The sequence below is a fragment of the Nuphar pumila genome, chromosome 7 (assembly GCF_984573655.1).
Source record: "Nuphar pumila chromosome 7, dmNupPumi1.hap1.1, whole genome shotgun sequence".
Classification (NCBI taxonomy): domain Eukaryota; kingdom Viridiplantae; phylum Streptophyta; class Magnoliopsida; order Nymphaeales; family Nymphaeaceae; genus Nuphar; species Nuphar pumila.
Window position 1 is genome coordinate 18,122,302 of NC_143255.1, and position 17,079 is coordinate 18,139,380.

A 17,079-nucleotide genomic window follows, 5' to 3' on the forward strand; every position below is an offset into this window, starting at 1 on the left:
CGCCTTGCCTCGTCCCCGATCCTTCTTTAAGGATGACGGTGGATACCGAGGGGAAATGGGGCCCCACCCTGCCTCGCCCCGTTTGAACCATGGATGGAGGACATGAAACAAGAATGGAGGTTAAAATCAAAACCCGTGTGGGGATGGAGGGCAGGATTTTGAGACGGGGTGGGGGTGGAGATCTTGTCACCTGCCCCCTACCCGGTCCACAGGTGCTTCTAAATTTTTATGGGATAGTTGAGCAAACATGTCATGATCATGGGCTAAGCTTTGTTGGTATGCTACGCTTAGCCTTTGCTTTTTTGCATCCAGAAAAGAGACAGCTACATGTTCTGATCCAGCCCATCACAATGTGGGTACTTCCAGCCCAAATCCAGCAATAGTGGTGCCAGCCAGGATGATAATAACACATAATGAAGGCTAGTGCCAACCATGTGCTGGGTTCTGGCTGGGCCACCTTCTAAGGAAAAATGAAACCACAAAATTGTTTTTTTTTTTTTTTTAGTACGGGAAAAAGATGGCCCAGCCAGCCCGGGGGGGAAGGATTCGCCGGCGTGCCCCCACAGGGACATCAATAATAAAGCCATAAATATCGCCGACATTTTGAAGATCTCGTGAAACAATATTAGTAGAGAGAAATGATCTCGTTAATATCGTGAGAGTTTTGAAATCTGTGTTATTTACGATATATCAGAATCTTATCTTTGTATAATTGTGATTTTATAGATTTTAATTTGAAAAAAAACAATTTTGCATGTTTTGATTTTATCAGAAAATGTTGGATACTTTTCAAAAAAAAAAAAAAGGTTCTTGATTTATCACAAGACTCTTCCTTGCCGAGAAAATCCCAAGAATGAGATTTGTGACCATGGAGTCAATCACACCAGCCCAAGATTGCGGGCGAAGGGTCCAAATGTTGTCAGTATCGGCCCTGAATCATTTCGATCGATACCGATACTGAAGTGAATCGTTTTGTATTGGCCCAAAAATAATAAAAAATTTATTACATGTCATTCATAACGTGACACATGTTAAAAACATTAAAATAATTTTGAAAATTATTTTTTGGTAATTTTTTTACATTTATTACAATAGCCAATTCAGGCTTGCAACGTATTGATTTTCTGCCGATACGGTGCATATCGGCCGATACGGTGCATATCGTCCCGATACGCACACCGATACTGATAACATTGGTCCAACTTATGCTCGCGGATTATGGCCCCACCACAAAGAGGTCGGACTAGTCCCAAACATGGCCCGTATACAGCCCTACCATGTGAAATCCAACTTCTTCCCCAATTCCCTATCTGAGACATGCCCATCAATTGAGCTAACGAACCGACCGGGAGAGCCCACAAGACCCACCAAAGTGGGGTCCGGACCCAGGCCTTTCCGGTTCGGGTCGTCATTATGAACAGTCAATGACAGTCTCGTAATTCACAGGTGTCTCCAGATATTTCGAAAGGTGGGCAGATGGTCGCACGTGCGAAGGCACGCGCACTTGGCGCTGTCCGCACACGTGCCGAGGGAGTGCAAAAGAGAGAGGCAGAAACAGCCAAGCTCTACCGTGTCCGTACGGGGACATCCACACACGCTTTCCCTTTCCTTTTTCTTTTGTTCTTTTTTTCTTGTTCTCGGTGAATTGTGATTGCTTTGGATGCAGCAAAATTTTTAAAAAAAATAAATAAACAAAAACTTTTTTTACACGTACTATCCATTGTACATTTAAACTTGCAACTTAAAAAAATGAGTTTTTAATCAATTTCGTAACTTGTTCACTGTTATTGATATAATAAGTTTTAAACATAAGTTGCAAACGGATCGGATCCGGATCATCTAAATACATTGGAAAGTTGAATCTAAATAAGGTCGAAACAGTAAAAAATCATAAAAGTTCCATACTGAATCCGATCTGTAACAATAGAGCTGCACTATCTTAATTGAATTAATAGAACAAGTATGCTTTGCATGAAAAAGGGTTCTAGCATCATCTAATAATTCTGAATCTCACTGAGGGCCGATCCCCAACTTTCCTAGAGGCAAAAATTGATTAATATGATTTAGTTTTGGCTGGTAACTTTTGAATGGAAAATATCATGTCCGAATATTAGGGATGTCAACTGGTCAGATTCGAATGGAAAAGATAATTCAGAATCGGATCCAAGCTAATCATGGTTGGATGAAAAACGTTAAAACCAAATCCGGATCCAACTAGCTTAAAACCCAATATTTACACTTAATCGGTTTCAAGTTTTAGTAGGATTCAGATTTTAATCAGATTCGGATTGGGTTTCAGTGCAAAACTCAATAATGAACCCGAATCTAATTGTTAAATGGATCTGGATTTGGCTACCAAATCTGACTAATTGGATTCATGATATTGAGTTACATCCGATCCATTGACATCCCTACCCAATATGCTTAGATTAGCTGAGGGTTGCAAACGGGTCGGATTCAGGATAAGGCATTTGCAAATTTTGGCTGTCAAATCGTATTATCTGGTGAGTCCCCAATGTATTCTTTGATCCCATCCGACTCCTCAATGTATTCTATGATCTGAAAGTCGAACTGTTGGTATCCTTGGATTAGCTCTTTTTCTTATTTATAAACCTAAGAAACTGCACCCGGCATGAAGACCTGATTGCACTGGCTCAGCCTGTCTGGACGTTGTGCCGGCATAATAAAATATCGAGGCTAGGACCCCTGCCCTGGGGCCTATGCTATGTGTTGGTTTGCGCAAAAGGATGATGCCCATGAGAATTGAACCTTGACTGCCCCCGTCTAGCAGCCAAGCCTCCCAGCCGACTAGGCAAACCCTCTGGTGCCAGGGGCGTAGCTAGGATTCATGTGAGGGGGGGGGGGGGCAAACAGGGGTGTAGCAAAAAAAAAATTATTTGTGCGATAGTCGGGGTTCGGGGCAGCGCCCTCGAAAAAAGTTTTTTTAAGATAAAATAAAAAAGGGCTACAATTATTAATAAAAATCTATTTCATATGGACAAATCAAACTATTTGCTGCAGTCAGGGCTGGGCTAGGACTGGACTGGGCTACCAAAATGGATAAAAATCTATTTCATATGGAATCAGGGCTTGGCTAGGATTGGGCTTTTAAAAAAAAAAACAAAAAAATTTAACTGTTTCGGGAGGCAGGACTGGGCTACCCCTACCCCCCCCCCTAGCTATGCCCTTGACTGGTGCCCTGGATTAGCTCCTTGCATTGTAATTTTGAGTTCTGAACTTGTATTTGGAGATTAAAACTACACCGAAAACTATTGAATGAATGGATTACAGTCTGTTTGGTACCCTAAAAAGTATTCCCATTTGGCATATCCCTGGTCTAGGTCTACGAGAGGGTTTGCCTTTATTTGGTTTGGGACTTTGAGGACACTTTAGTTTATTTTATTTTTGTTGCTGAACTTGCAGTCCCTTTAGGGTTGAGATGGAAAATGCAGAAGAATACAAAGGAGTGTGAGTTATCACTTACAATCAATAGTAGTGTTGGATCAATCAATGAAATGACTAATATGGTGATCCCACATACATTTGCCATTTTGAGGAACAGAAAAATTGCCTTCCTACCAGTCCAAAACACAAATATTTAGGGATGTGAACGGGTTGGATTTAGTCATTACTGAGTCCATCCAAACATGATCCCATTCAGATTTAATTTTATTTAGTTTTGAAGTCAAACAATACAGAATCCAAATCTGACTAATTTAAAATCTGATATCTACCTATATTCAAATTCCAAATGAGGGTCAGATGTTGTATTACACTTTACCTGTTGACATCCCTTTGATGCCGAGCTAAGATCAGGTGTCATCACATGGTACACTTTGAGTGTGCCTCTGCACCTGACAGATTTTGAGTCTCACAATTGAGAGACTGTCAGCCAAAGATGGATGACATCAGGTGCAGCGGCACACTTGGTGGCATGTGATGGTTGTTGGGATAAGCCACCCTGAGTGGCAGTAACCCAAGTTTTGGATAACTTCTCACATAAGGTGTTCCTTCCTATATACATGCACACAATGAGGGGAGAACGGTTACGCAAATCGTTCTCTTTTTGCGCTTATAAAAAGAGTATCCATGAGCGACCCCAAGATAGTAAAAATCAGAGGAAAAATAAGAAAGTGAAGAGGTTGAAACCCTTTACCTTTCCGGCCGGTATTTTTCTCATTTAGAGAGAAGGGTGATCCTGCTCATCAACTGCATTTAGTAGCTTGCGCTCGTGGAGGGCAGCAGTCTGGCTCAGGAGTGAAGCTTTCCCTTGCTCCAGCCACCACCTGCAGATTCCCCTACTCTAGCCACCACCAACCATCGATCCTAGCTCTCCGATGGTAGCCTCAGGTATACCCTACAACTGCATGCTTGTTTTTTGCATTTGTTGTTTGTTGTCTTTGTGCGCAGGCCACTTATCCCAACATTGGGTTATGGGCCCATGTCATGCTTTCGTTGTGTGGGCTCGATGGCATTTTCTCGACGATTGTCGCCATGGGGTGACAATGTTTTTTGGCAGAGCGAAGTCGTTGTGCGGCAACGTTGTTGGCAGTCGACAGCGGGTCGTCGTGGGGTGACATGATGTCGTCGGTAGATGGTGACTATTGGCGTGGGGAGACAGAGTAAAAAAAAAAACTCATAAGGTTCAGATTTACCTGTAGCCATCGCACTGCAGGGTGATTAGCCATCGTCGGGGTCGCCGTGTTTCGACGTCGGCGTCTTTCGCCAGCCTTCAAAAAGTGGTTTTAAAATTTTCCTCTTTTTTTCTACTTTCCTCTGTCGTCGAGCAGTGAGGGTTGCCATGAGGGTGTGTCGTCAGGAAATAGCGGCCTTCAACGGCCAATTCGCTAATGTGAGGGGCCATCTGATGAGGTACGACATCAGGTGCACTCTGGTGCGTTGTTCCTTTCAGATGTGGGGTTGTGTCAGGCGACAGGCATTGCCGGTGGAGCATCATGGGTTGGGCTTCGCGTGGGTCGGCGGCTGGTGACGTGGGTCGTCGGCTGGTGACGTGGTCGCCAACAGGCGACATCGATTGTCGGCAGGCGACATCGGTCTTCGACAGGCGACATCGGTCGTCGGCAGGCGACATCGATCGTCGGCAGGCGACATCGGTCGTCGGCAGGCGACATCGATCGCCGGCAGGCCGGATGGGAAAAAAACCCTTTTTAGTTTCACTGATTTTAAACAGAAACCCTTGGGTTTCTGTTTTTTGATTTTTTTATCGGTGGAACCGGATCAGGTCTGGGTATGGGTCGGATCTGGAAAAAATGGGTCAGACCTGGATTGGATCTGGGTATGGGTCTGATCTGGAAAAAACGGGTCAGACCCGAATCCGGTTCATGACGGGTCGGACCTAGATCCGATTTATACTAGATCAAACCTAGATCTGATTTATTCTGGGTCGGACCTAGATCCAGTTAATAGCAGGTCAGACCCGAATCTGGTTCATACCGGGTCAGACCAGGATCCAGTAAGGGTCCAAGCACTATTTAGCCTGAACCAGATCAGAGACTGATTCAGCCCTTTTTTAGACCAGTTTAGAGCCATTTTTTATCGATTCTTTCCAATTTTTCACCTATTTTCGTAAATATAAGAAGATACATGAATTTTGGCATACGATTATAGGGTTTTATGAACTTTTGTTCATACTTAGCACTGATTCATAAGGTTCAGAATCGGTTCAGACCCTTGGATGACCGGTTCCTGCTTGTGGACCCAGAGTTTTACCCATTTAAGCTTGGCTTTTGTTATTATTCATGCATTTTATTTATAATTATGCATGCATAAATGAATATATAACATTGGCATCAAGGATAGCTAGATGACTTAGTGAACTCAAGTTACCAAAGTGACTGAATACACGTATGTTGTAAAAAATTTATACTAATTAACCAATATTATTGTTGTACTTAGATTCATGAAATGATAAATGACTCAAAGGTAATTTTATCGTATTTAGAATTTTGGTAAGATAAAATGAAGCAAATGTGATTAGATACATCGCATTTATGTATCCAAAGGTATCATGTGTTGATAGTCTAGCTTCACATGAGTCTCAGTTTTACGAACTATAGTCGGTAGGCATAGTGATTACGCGTGTCAGATCTCTTACCAAAGTAGGACTTTGATGACCCCCTATACTCGCTCGAAAATAAGCATATTAAGGGCCTTTGTTTATTTATTATTTTTTCTATTAAGTTTTGTCTCGTATAAATGCCTTTTGATACATATTTTTTGTCGTGCAGTTTTTAGTCTTTTGATTCTAGATTGCTCTAATTATATTCTCTTTCTAGATGGATCAAACTTTAGTGATTGGAAAAAAACTATTCTATTTATATTAGGGTATATGACTTTAAATCTGCCCCTTAGGATAGATGAATCTGCTACCCTGACTCATCAATGCACTGCTGAACAAAATAGTGCTTTTGAGAAGTGGGAGTGATCGAATAGGCTTAGCCTGTTACTTTTGCAATCTAAAGTGGCTAAGAATATTCAAGTGTTATCCCACATTGTAGGACAATGAGGGAATTTCTGAGTGCCATTGAGGCACAATTTGTGAGTTCAAATAAGGCTAGAGCCAATACCCTAATGTCAAAGCTTATAACTATGAAATATTCTGGAAGGGGTAATATTCGTCTGCACATTTTGGAAATGAGAAACATAGCATCTCAGTTGAATGACATGAAGCTGATCATTTCTAATTCTTTCTTAGTGCATTTAGTTCTAACATCCTTACCCTTGGAGTATGGTCCTTTCAAAATCTTTTACAACACGCATAATAATGAATGAACATTCAATGAACTTTTATCCAAGTGCGTTGAAGAAGAAGAGAGATTGAAAGGAGAGAAGGTGCAGAGTGCACATATGGCTTCTCATGGACCCAAGATAGGACCGAAGAAGAATGCATTCAAGAAAAATGCTAGGAAAAAGCCATCAGGAGATAAGACATCTCAAGGCAAGCAATCTGACTCTGTTCCCATAAAATGCTTCTTTTGCGAGAAGAAGGGACACAGGGAGACAGATTGCATAAACTATAAGAAATGGTTAGAAAAGAAAGATAATTTGTCATTTGTTTCTCATGAATATAATTTATTATAAATTCTTAAAAATAGCTGGTGGATTGACTCTGGTGCTACTGTTCATATTTTCAACTGTCTACAGACATTTTTGAACAGAAGAGAACCAACAATGCATGAGAAGAACATTTATTTAGGGAACAAGAACGTTCTTATGTAAAGGGTGTTGGGACCTGCAGGATCACTTTAGATACAAGCGTAGATTTGGATCTTCATGATGTCTTTTATGTTCCATCATATAGTAGAAACTTTATTTCAATTTCAAGATTGGATAAATTCGGATATTACTTTAAATTTGAAAACTCCAAGTTATTCATATACAGAAATTCAATTAAAATTTATTTTATATTAGTTTATGATGGTTTGTATAAATTAAACGTAAAGATCCAAACTCAAGAGTCTTTGACTTCTGAATATGTATTGGTTGAGAATAAGCGTAGCATGATTAATGATAAATCCTACACGCTTTGGCATCGAAGGTTGGGTCATATCTCTGAAAAGAGAATAAAGAGACTTGTAAATAAAGGGTTTTAAAATCTCTAGATTTTACCGATAATGACCCGTGTGTTGATTGCATAAAAGCTAAACATACAAACACATATAAAGAGGGTGTCAAACGTAGTAGTGAGATATTGGAGATAGTTCATACGGATGTATGTGGAGCTTTTACCCCCTGTTACACAGGCAAAAAATATTTTGTCACCTTTATTGATGACTATTCACGTTATAAGTATCTCTATTTGATTTACGAAAAATCTGATGTTTTTTAAATGTTTAAGGAATTTAAGAAAAAAGTAGAGAAACAAACCGATAAAGTTATTAATATAGTCAGGTCTGATAGAGGTGGCGAATATTATGGTAGGTTTATTGAGATGGGGCAAAGGAATGACCATTAACGCGATTTCTCAAATAATAAGGCATTGTGCCTCAATATACCATGTCTGGTAGTGTCTACCAGAATGATGTAGCTGAAAGAAGAAATCATACTTTAAAGAAATGGTCATAGCTATATTGAATTATTCAACACTTCTCATTAAGTTGTGAGGTGAAGTCTTAAGAACAACTGTGTATATTTTAAATAAGGTACCTACAAAATCTATGCCTAAAACTCCTTACAAATTGTGAACAGGTAGTAAACCATCTTTGTCTTATATGCATATATGGGGATGTTCTGTAGAGGCTAAGTTGTATAACCCTCACATTAAAGCCTTTGATCAAAGAACAATCAGTGGATATTTCATTGGTTATCTAGAGAGATCAAAAGGATACAGGTTTTACTACCCATCTCATTCACCCCAGATTGTTGAAACGGATAATGCAAAATTTCTTGAAGATAGTTCAATATGATTAAGTGTACTTCAAAACCTTGGTTTTGAGGAAACACAAGATCTGGTTTCATTACCTATTAAGGAAAACACCAAAAGATACCATATTGTTATTCCTAATAATGATGTGGGTGATGACCCAATTATTGGTGCACAAATCTAGTGTGAACCTATTGTGGACAATGCAGAAGAGCACGAACAGAATGAATAAGTTCAATTTGAGCCTAAAGAACGACTTGTTTGGAGATCCACAAGAGTTAAAAAATCTGCCATACATCCTGATTATATGATATACTTTCAGGAGCCTGATGATTTCATAGATATAGATGATGACTCGTTGACTTTTATGGAAGCTATTGAAAGCAAATAATCTTCACACTAGATAAATGTCATAAAAGAAAAGTTGGACTCTATGGCTAAGAATCAAGTGTGAGATCTTGTCGAGTTACTTAAAAGGGTAAAACTCATAGAGTGTAAATGGGTTTTTAAGACCAAAAGGAACTTCAAAGGTGACATAGAGAGACATAATGCAAGATTGGTTGCTAAAGGATTCACCCAGATTGACGACATTGACTATAATAAGACATTTTCTCCTGTCTCAACTAAGGAGTCAATGAGGATAATTTTAGCCCTCGTACCTCATTATGACTTAGAGCTACATCAGATGGATGTGAAAACAACATTCTTCAATAGGGATCTGAATGAAGAGGTATACAAGGAACAACATCTTGGTTTCTCTGAAGATGATCGTTTGGTTTGCAAGTTTAACAAATTAATATATGGACTTAAACAGGTTTCCCGACAATGGTATATTAAATTTTTTTAAGTCATTATAACTTTCAAGTTTACATAAAACATTATTGATCAATGTATATACCTTAAGGAAAGTGGGAGTAAGTTCATTATATTGATGTTGTATGTGGATGAAATTTTGCTAGCAACCAATGATATAAAGTTACTTTTAGAGACAAAACAGTTTCTTGCATCATATTTTGATATAAAAGATATAGGTGAGGTTGCTTATGTACTTGGCATTGAGATCCATCGAGACAGAGCAAAAAGTTTTTTAGGCCTCTCCCAAAGATCCTACAAAAATAAAGTATTAAAACGATATAAAATGAAGAATTGTTCTCCTAGTATAACACTCATATCAAAAGGTGACAAATTGGGCCTAAAGGATTGTCCACAGAACAAAATTGGCAAAGCACAGATGAGTGTTTATCCATATGCATCAGTTGTTGGCAGCTTGCAATACGTGCAGACTTGTTCACGTCCAGATATTTCCTTCATAGTAGGGATGCTTGGTAGATTCTAGTCTAACCCAGGCATATCGCATTGGAAGGCTGCTAAGAAAGTCTTGCGGTATTTGCAAAGTGCAAAAGATTATATATTGACGTATCATAAGGTTAATCACTTCGAGGTCGTTGGCTACTCAAATGCGGACTTAAGAGAATGCCTTGATAGTAGAAAGTCTACTACTGGGTATGTCTTCTTACTTACTAGGGAAACGATCTATTGGAGGAGTGAGAAACAGACGACCATTGTTGCTCACACCATTAAGGGAGAGTTTATAGCATTGTACGAGACTACTTCACATGCCATATGGTTGAAGAACTTCATATACATTTAAAGGTGATCGATTTCATTGAGAAGCCACTGAAGGTCTATTGTGATAATGAAGCTAATGTGTCTTTTTCGAATAACAATAAAAGTATCACGTCATGTAAGCATATATAATTAAAGTACTTTATTGTTAAAGAAAGGACAACGAATCATTTAGTGCATATTGTGAATATTGGTATAAAAGAGATGATTGTTGATCCTCTTACTAAAGGGTTAGTACCAGGATTATATTCCGAACATGTATTGAGGATGTGCTTGTTAAACTCTTTTTGACATATACATATGAAGATAAAGTGATCACATTCAGTTCATTGATTCTCATTATTATTTATTTGTTGTAAATCTCATAAGGATTAAATATTCAACTAAGGATCTATAGAATAGATTATAAAGGCCAATCTATTTATCAAGTCATTCCCATAAAGTTTTCTGGTTAAGGGTTTAGTGTCTGAACAAGTGAGAGAATGTTGGGATAAGCCACCATGAGTGGCAGTTACTCACGTTATGGATAACCTCCCGCAGAAGGTGTTCTTTTCAATATATATGTGGAGAATCAGGAAGAAACTGTTACACAAACCGTTCTCTTTTTGTGCCTATAAAAGGGGTATCCATGAGCGACCCCAAGATAGTGAAAATGAGAGGAAAAATAAGAAAGTGAAGAGGTTGAAACCCTTTACCTTTCCATCCGGTATTTTTCCCATTCTGAGGGAAGGGTGATCCTGCTCACCGACTGTGTTTAGTAGCTTGCACTCATGGAGGGCAGCAGTCTGACTGAGGAGTGAAGCTTTCCCCTGCTCCAGCCACCACCTGTAGATTCTCCTGCTTCAGCCACTGCCAGCCATCGATCCCAACTCTCTGATGGCGGCCTCGGGTATACCCTGCAACTGCATGCTTGTTTTTTGCATTTGTTGTTTGTTGTCTTTATGGGCAGGCCACCGATCCCAACAATGGCGCCTTATCCTTAGGGATGGCAGTGAACCAGATGGAGGTTGAAATCAAAACCTGTGCAGGGATGGACTTACGCTATTTCCCACCTCTTCGTTCTCGTCCCAATTCCCACCTTGCCCTTCCCCACCCTGTCCCTAATCTTTCTTTAGGGATGGCAATGGATTGAGGAAAAATAGGGCCCTGCTCTGCCTCGTCCGGTCTGAACTGAGAATGGAGGACATGAAACAGGGATGAAGGTTAAAAGCGGAAGTGGCGTCCTTGTCTCATGCCCTGGTCCCCTGCCATCCCTACTACTTCTGGCTCTTTGATGCCATGCTCCTTTGAAGAGCATATATAAATTGGAGGTAACAGGGTGGTTATGATGGTTTCACATTTGCAATATCTTTCTGTAAACCTGGCAAAAGACGATTTAGTGCCTTTCTTCCAACGTGACAGTGACACTGTTATCATCCAATTATTTTTATGTTGTTCATGAACTTGCGTACGTGTGAAGGGCTATTATTTCTATTATGTGCAATTTAAATGCAACCAACCATCAACAAACTTTAATGCACATCTTTTATTTTATAAGGAAATGAGATGAGAATTGTTAAAAAAAATGAAAAAAAAAATCCTCCATCAACTAAATCCATATTACGATAAAACCACTGTCGACAGTAAAATTCAATGACCCATCAAAACTTATAATAAAGAAAGCAGTCCAATCATGTGCCCCTCCTTTTCAAGACTTAGCATTCTGTCCTAAGGAAAAACACTGGACCCTACGGCACGTTTTGATGGGAGAAAATGGTAAGAAAAATACAAGTAAAAAAATTGATAACTTTTTAATCATTTTAAACCGTTATAAATAAGATTTTTTTTTTTGAAAAAAATAGTTTTCCTAAAAAGTATGATTTTTGATAAAAAAAAATCTTTCATTTAAGTAGTTGAGTAATTTTTTTCTGTAATTTTTTTTTGTGTGATCAAGTCAACCATTCACCCACAATGCATCTCATCCCATGAGTTGGACAGAAAGAGCTTACTCCATCTTAATCTTCCTCTTATCCAGGTCTTTAATGTTTGAACCGCTTCGTCCAAAGCCTACATCTACGGGAAAAAGCTTTTCCTTTCTTTCTTTCTCATTTATTCAATTCCTCAAGTTACATATTTATGCAAATACATAATCCAAATAAATAGTTTTTATCTATAACTAATATAAAAAAATAATTAAAATGGAATGAAGATGAGTGATTAATATGTGATAATCTTAGAAAACTGCAACTGCTTTTTGAAATAAAAAACTGCCATATGTGATTACAAATTATTTTCCGTATTATTATAGATTTCAACACTTTCTTTCATAAAGCCATTGTCTGTGCAATTTACTCGTAAATTAAAGGTCATTATCTCAAGATTTTACATCTTCTATATTAAAAACAAAAACGAAACCTAGGTTTCTGATTGTGATGCAGACTGGACAGATGTGGAACATCCCACAACCAAGTTTGACGTACATCCTCTCGTCAAAGATATACACAAGCCAAATCACTTGTTCAAATTGGGTCATTAAAACGTATTCCACGTCCGAAAACCGCCGAACATGTAAAGGCCAGCTAATGCATATAATAAATGAGAAAAAACAATTTTTACTATCAAAATGAATTCATTCCTACGGAAAAAAGTGGCCATTTCTAAGGAAAGAGGCTTTCCTTCAGTGGGGGATCCCCTCAAGTGGCGAATGTATCAAACACTTAAAAATCTCACATGAAGCCGTGAAGACAACCTCTAGGAGTTCCCAGTCATTGACTTTAACGTGCAGGGGTATTCTAGTCTTCATGGCTCTAGTAATATTTGTAATTTGTATCATTTTCCCGCCGTTTTAATAATTCCTGAAAAAGAAAAGGCAAAAATAAAAAGGAAAAATCGTTCCTTTTCAGACGCGTCATCCTCTTCAGTCTCTATGGCGTCGATGGCATCGTCTCTCTGGTTCTCCCTCCTCTTCCTCTCCACGCTCTCTCTGATCTCCGCTATCTCTTCATCAGTAAGGCTTAAACCAACAACCATCGTGGAGGAGAAGAGGACCAGCTACATTGTCCGAGTCCAGCACGACCTCAAGCCCTCCGTCTTTCCCACTCACCGACACTGGTACGAGGCCACCCTCCAGAGTATCCGCGACACCGCCTCGCCGAATTCCACCACCACCACCAGCATCTCCACCGTCCACGTCTACTCGACCGTCTTCCACGGCTTCTCAACGACGCTCACGCCGACGGAGGCATATGCCCTCGAGTCCCTCCCGGGCGTCCTCGCCGTCCTCCCGGACCGGGTGCGCCACCTCCATACCACCCGCTCCCCTCAGTTCCTCGGCCTCAAGATCCGCGACGAGTCCGGCCTGCTTGCCGAGTCCAACTTTGGCTCCGACCTCGTCATCGCCGTGCTCGACACGGGGATCTCGCCGGAGAGCCCGAGCTTCAGCGACCGCGGGCTCGGTCCCGTCCCGCCGCGGTGGCGCGGTCGCTGTGAGGTGGGCCGCGGGTTCCCCGCCTCCGCCTGCAACCGCAAGATCGTCGGCGCGCGCTTCTTCTGCGGTGGGTACGAGGCGATGGCCGGGGCGATGAACCAGACTGCGGAGTTCCGGTCGCCGCGCGACTCCGACGGGCACGGCACTCACACGGCCTCGATCGCGGCCGGACGCTACGTCTTCGAGGCGAGCATGCTCGGCTTTGCTCGGGGCGTCGCTGCCGGGATGGCGCCCAAGGCTAGGATCGCGGCGTACAAGGTCTGCTGGACGTCGGGGTGCTTCGACTCGGACATCCTCGCGGCATTCGATCAGGCCGTCACCGACGGCGTCGACGTCATCTCGCTCTCCGTCGGCGGTGGCGTCGTGCCTTACTACCTCGACGCTATCGCGATCGGAGCCTTCGGCGCAGTGGAGCGCGGCGTCTTCGTCTCGGCCTCCGCTGGGAACGAGGGACCCGGCGAGATGACGGTGACGAACGTCTCTCCCTGGATTACCACCGTTGGAGCGGGCACCATGGACAGATCGTTCCCGGCCAACCTCCGCCTCGGTAACGGTCGGGTAATTCCCGGCGTTAGCCTCTACGCCGGCCCCAGCCTCCCCGTCAGGCGGCTCCTCCCCATCGTCTACGCCGGAAATGCTCCGATTTCGGACGATGGGAGCGACGGCTACTCGTCTTCTCTCTGCATGAAGGGATCCCTAAACCCTAGCGCGGTGCGGGGGAAGATCGTGCTCTGCGACAGAGGGAGCAACCCCAGGGTTGAGAAGGGCGCTGTGGTGGGGCGCGCGGGCGGGCTCGGGATGATCCTTGCCAACGGAGCGTCGGACGGCGAGGGTCTGGTCGCGGACAGCCACGTGATTCCGGCGACGGCGATTGGCGCAACCGCCGGAGAGTACATCCGGGAGTACATCAACACGGCGAGAAACCCAACAGCGACGATCGTATTCCGCGGGACGCAGCTTGGCGTCCGGCCAGCGCCGGTGGTGGCGTCGTTCTCGGCCCGGGGCCCAAACCCGGAGACGACCGAGATCCTCAAGCCGGACGTGATCGCGCCGGGGTTGAACATCCTCGCGGCCTGGCCGGACGACGTCGGCCCCTCCGGCGTGGCTTCGGACCGCCGCCGCACCCGGTTCAACATCCTTTCCGGCACCTCCATGGCCTGCCCCCACGTTTCGGGTCTCGCCGCCCTGCTGAAGGGAGCGCATCCGAGTTGGAGCCCCGCCGCCATCCGGTCCGCTCTGATGACCACGGCCTACGTCCGAGACAGCCGAAACGAGACGATGCTCGACGAGGCCACCGGCAACTCCTCCACTGTGCTCGGCTTCGGCGCCGGACACGTGGACCCACAGAGAGCCATGGATCCGGGGCTCGTATTCGATCTGACGGTCGACGACTACGTCTCGTTTCTATGCAGCACCAACTACAGCGATAAAAGCGTCCTGACCGTCGCGAGGCGCTCCGAGAGCTGCGGCACCCACAGGAGGCTGGGCAGCCCCGGGGACCTCAACTACCCGTCCATCTCGGCCGTGTTCCAGATGGACGGCTCCGGGATGTTGGCGAAGCGGATCGTGCGCACCGTGACGAACGTCGGGGCAGGTGGCCGGGCGGTGTACACGGCGACGGTGCGGCCTCCCAGTGGGAGCACGGTTCGGATCGAACCCGAGACGCTCGTCTTCGGGAGAACTGGCGAGACGGCGAGGTTCGAGGTTACGATCGGCGTTTCGGAGGTCAGGATGTCTCCGGGAAGCTCGAGGGTGGAGTCGGGAATGCTGACGTGGTCGGACGGGAGACACGGCGTCGTCAGCCCCATCGTGGTGACGTGGCAGGCCCCGTACTGAGGGGCGGTAGCGGTAGGGTACGAGTGGCGTTTTGTGTAATTAGAAATAAGTATCGGGGGTAAAGAAGTTTGTTTCGGCCTCAGCGGGCGCGGGAGTTGCTTCTACTTATTAATGTGTTTTACAGTTTTACTTTACATCATCGTCATGTGTAAAATGATAGGACGAGAGAGTGAGGTTTACGTTTCAGTAAAAATGCTCTAAAATTCCTGTTTTCGTTTATGGAATTCGGGTAAAGATCTGGATTTTGTATGTGGAATCGGGTGAAGGCTTTGGGGATTCTCCTTTTTTCTGTTTTTGTTTTTCTGCAGGTTCTGTTTGGTACCTAGACGACGGGCATGTGGGTGGTGGTGTGGATCGTCGATCATGACGGGGTCAGAGCGAGGTCCGGATGTGGGGCCCGGGTTGCTTTTGGAGTTTAATGGCACTATGCATCCGGCTGTTGGTTTTGAGGAATCAACGGTCCAGATGGTAGGAGTGGTCCCATCTGTTCTGGGTGGAATCGAGGGATTGATGGTAGTGAGGACAGGCGGCAGACGCGTGGGGATGTAGATGTAGTTGGTTGGTTGGAGTTTGCGCGAGTATGGGGAGTGGTGGTAAAGGGTCACGAGGGTGGATCTGCAGGGCCGGCATCGTCTTCTTGTTCAGATGACAGAGTTGGGATTTTGGAGGCTTTAGAATCTGTTGATGCGGCCAATGTTGTGTTGAGAGAGAGAGAGTTTCATTTACACAGTGAGAAAAAAAAATGGTGTTATCTGATGCGAGAAATTAAGAGAGTTTCTTTCAGATAGTGAGAAAAAAAAAGTTGGTGTTATCTGATGTGAGTAATTAAGGGCACGTTAGCGAGAAAGATGTTAGAAAAAAGTGATACAAAATGAAAAAATCTGACCCTTCCATATGCGAGTTTTTTGCTAAGAGTTTTTTTTTTTTAAAGTATACTTTTTTTAGGAAACATTCTTCCATGGAGGGTGAAAAAATATTTTCTACCAAAATAAAATTTATTTTTACTTTTCACTCACACCACCACCTACCATTTCTCCACCACCTACCACCCTCCTCTCTCATTTTTTTCTAAATTTTCCACTCTATTTTTTTCATGATAAACAAGCTAAAAACTTTCTTTTGGAAACCTTATCATATTAAAAACTCTCATGGGCTAAACTTTCTTTTCCTATAAGAGTTTTTCTCTCTTCCAAATTTACCCTAAGAGTCTTAAAACAGTTTTTAAGGTAAATAGGACTAAGCTCAGGGAAGAGAGATGCTTTGGAAAGGTTGGTCTATGACTTTATGGGTTAACCTAACTATCACTTTTTTTAAGCCATTAAATTTATGAAAATAACAAGGTGGCAAGTTATATTTCATTTTTATAGGTTTGCTAGTTATTGTGATTGGTCGATTGATTGTAACTTCAGGTATGGTGTTAGGCACAGACATGTATTAAAGCTGTTAACCATCTCCCTGGTTAAGTTGGCTACGATCCGCGTAAATTGTAGCATTTAATTCATGGTAAGGGGATTGAGGAGAGGCATCAATACGTGGAAAATGTGCAATTGATGAGGTTTAATTGAATGCGGTGTTGGCTGTGTGGTAATAGGAACATGCAGTGAATGAGATAGCTGGATGGGTTGGTCCCACTGTCATAACCTTGAGGGTTCTGGGGTTTGAAGCCCAGATGGGATTACGGGTTACCCCCAGCTCGTCTATCAAAAGAAATCGTTCCCTAGCTTGCTTATGAGAAATTGAAGAAAGGAGTTGATTTACTGAGCAATGG

At 43.0% G+C, this 17,079-nt stretch overlaps 1 pseudogene across 1 annotated transcript; it reads left to right on the forward strand.

Annotated features, from left to right (window-relative positions):
• Nucleotides 1–12,861: 12,861 nt before the first annotated feature.
• On the forward strand, nt 12,862–15,560 carry LOC149831354 (subtilisin-like protease SBT1.5 pseudogene; annotated as a pseudogene). The gene has a single exon (XR_016433277.1). The product of XR_016433277.1 is annotated as a subtilisin-like protease SBT1.5 pseudogene (transcript).
• The last annotated feature ends 1,519 nt before the right edge of the window (nt 15,561–17,079 follow it).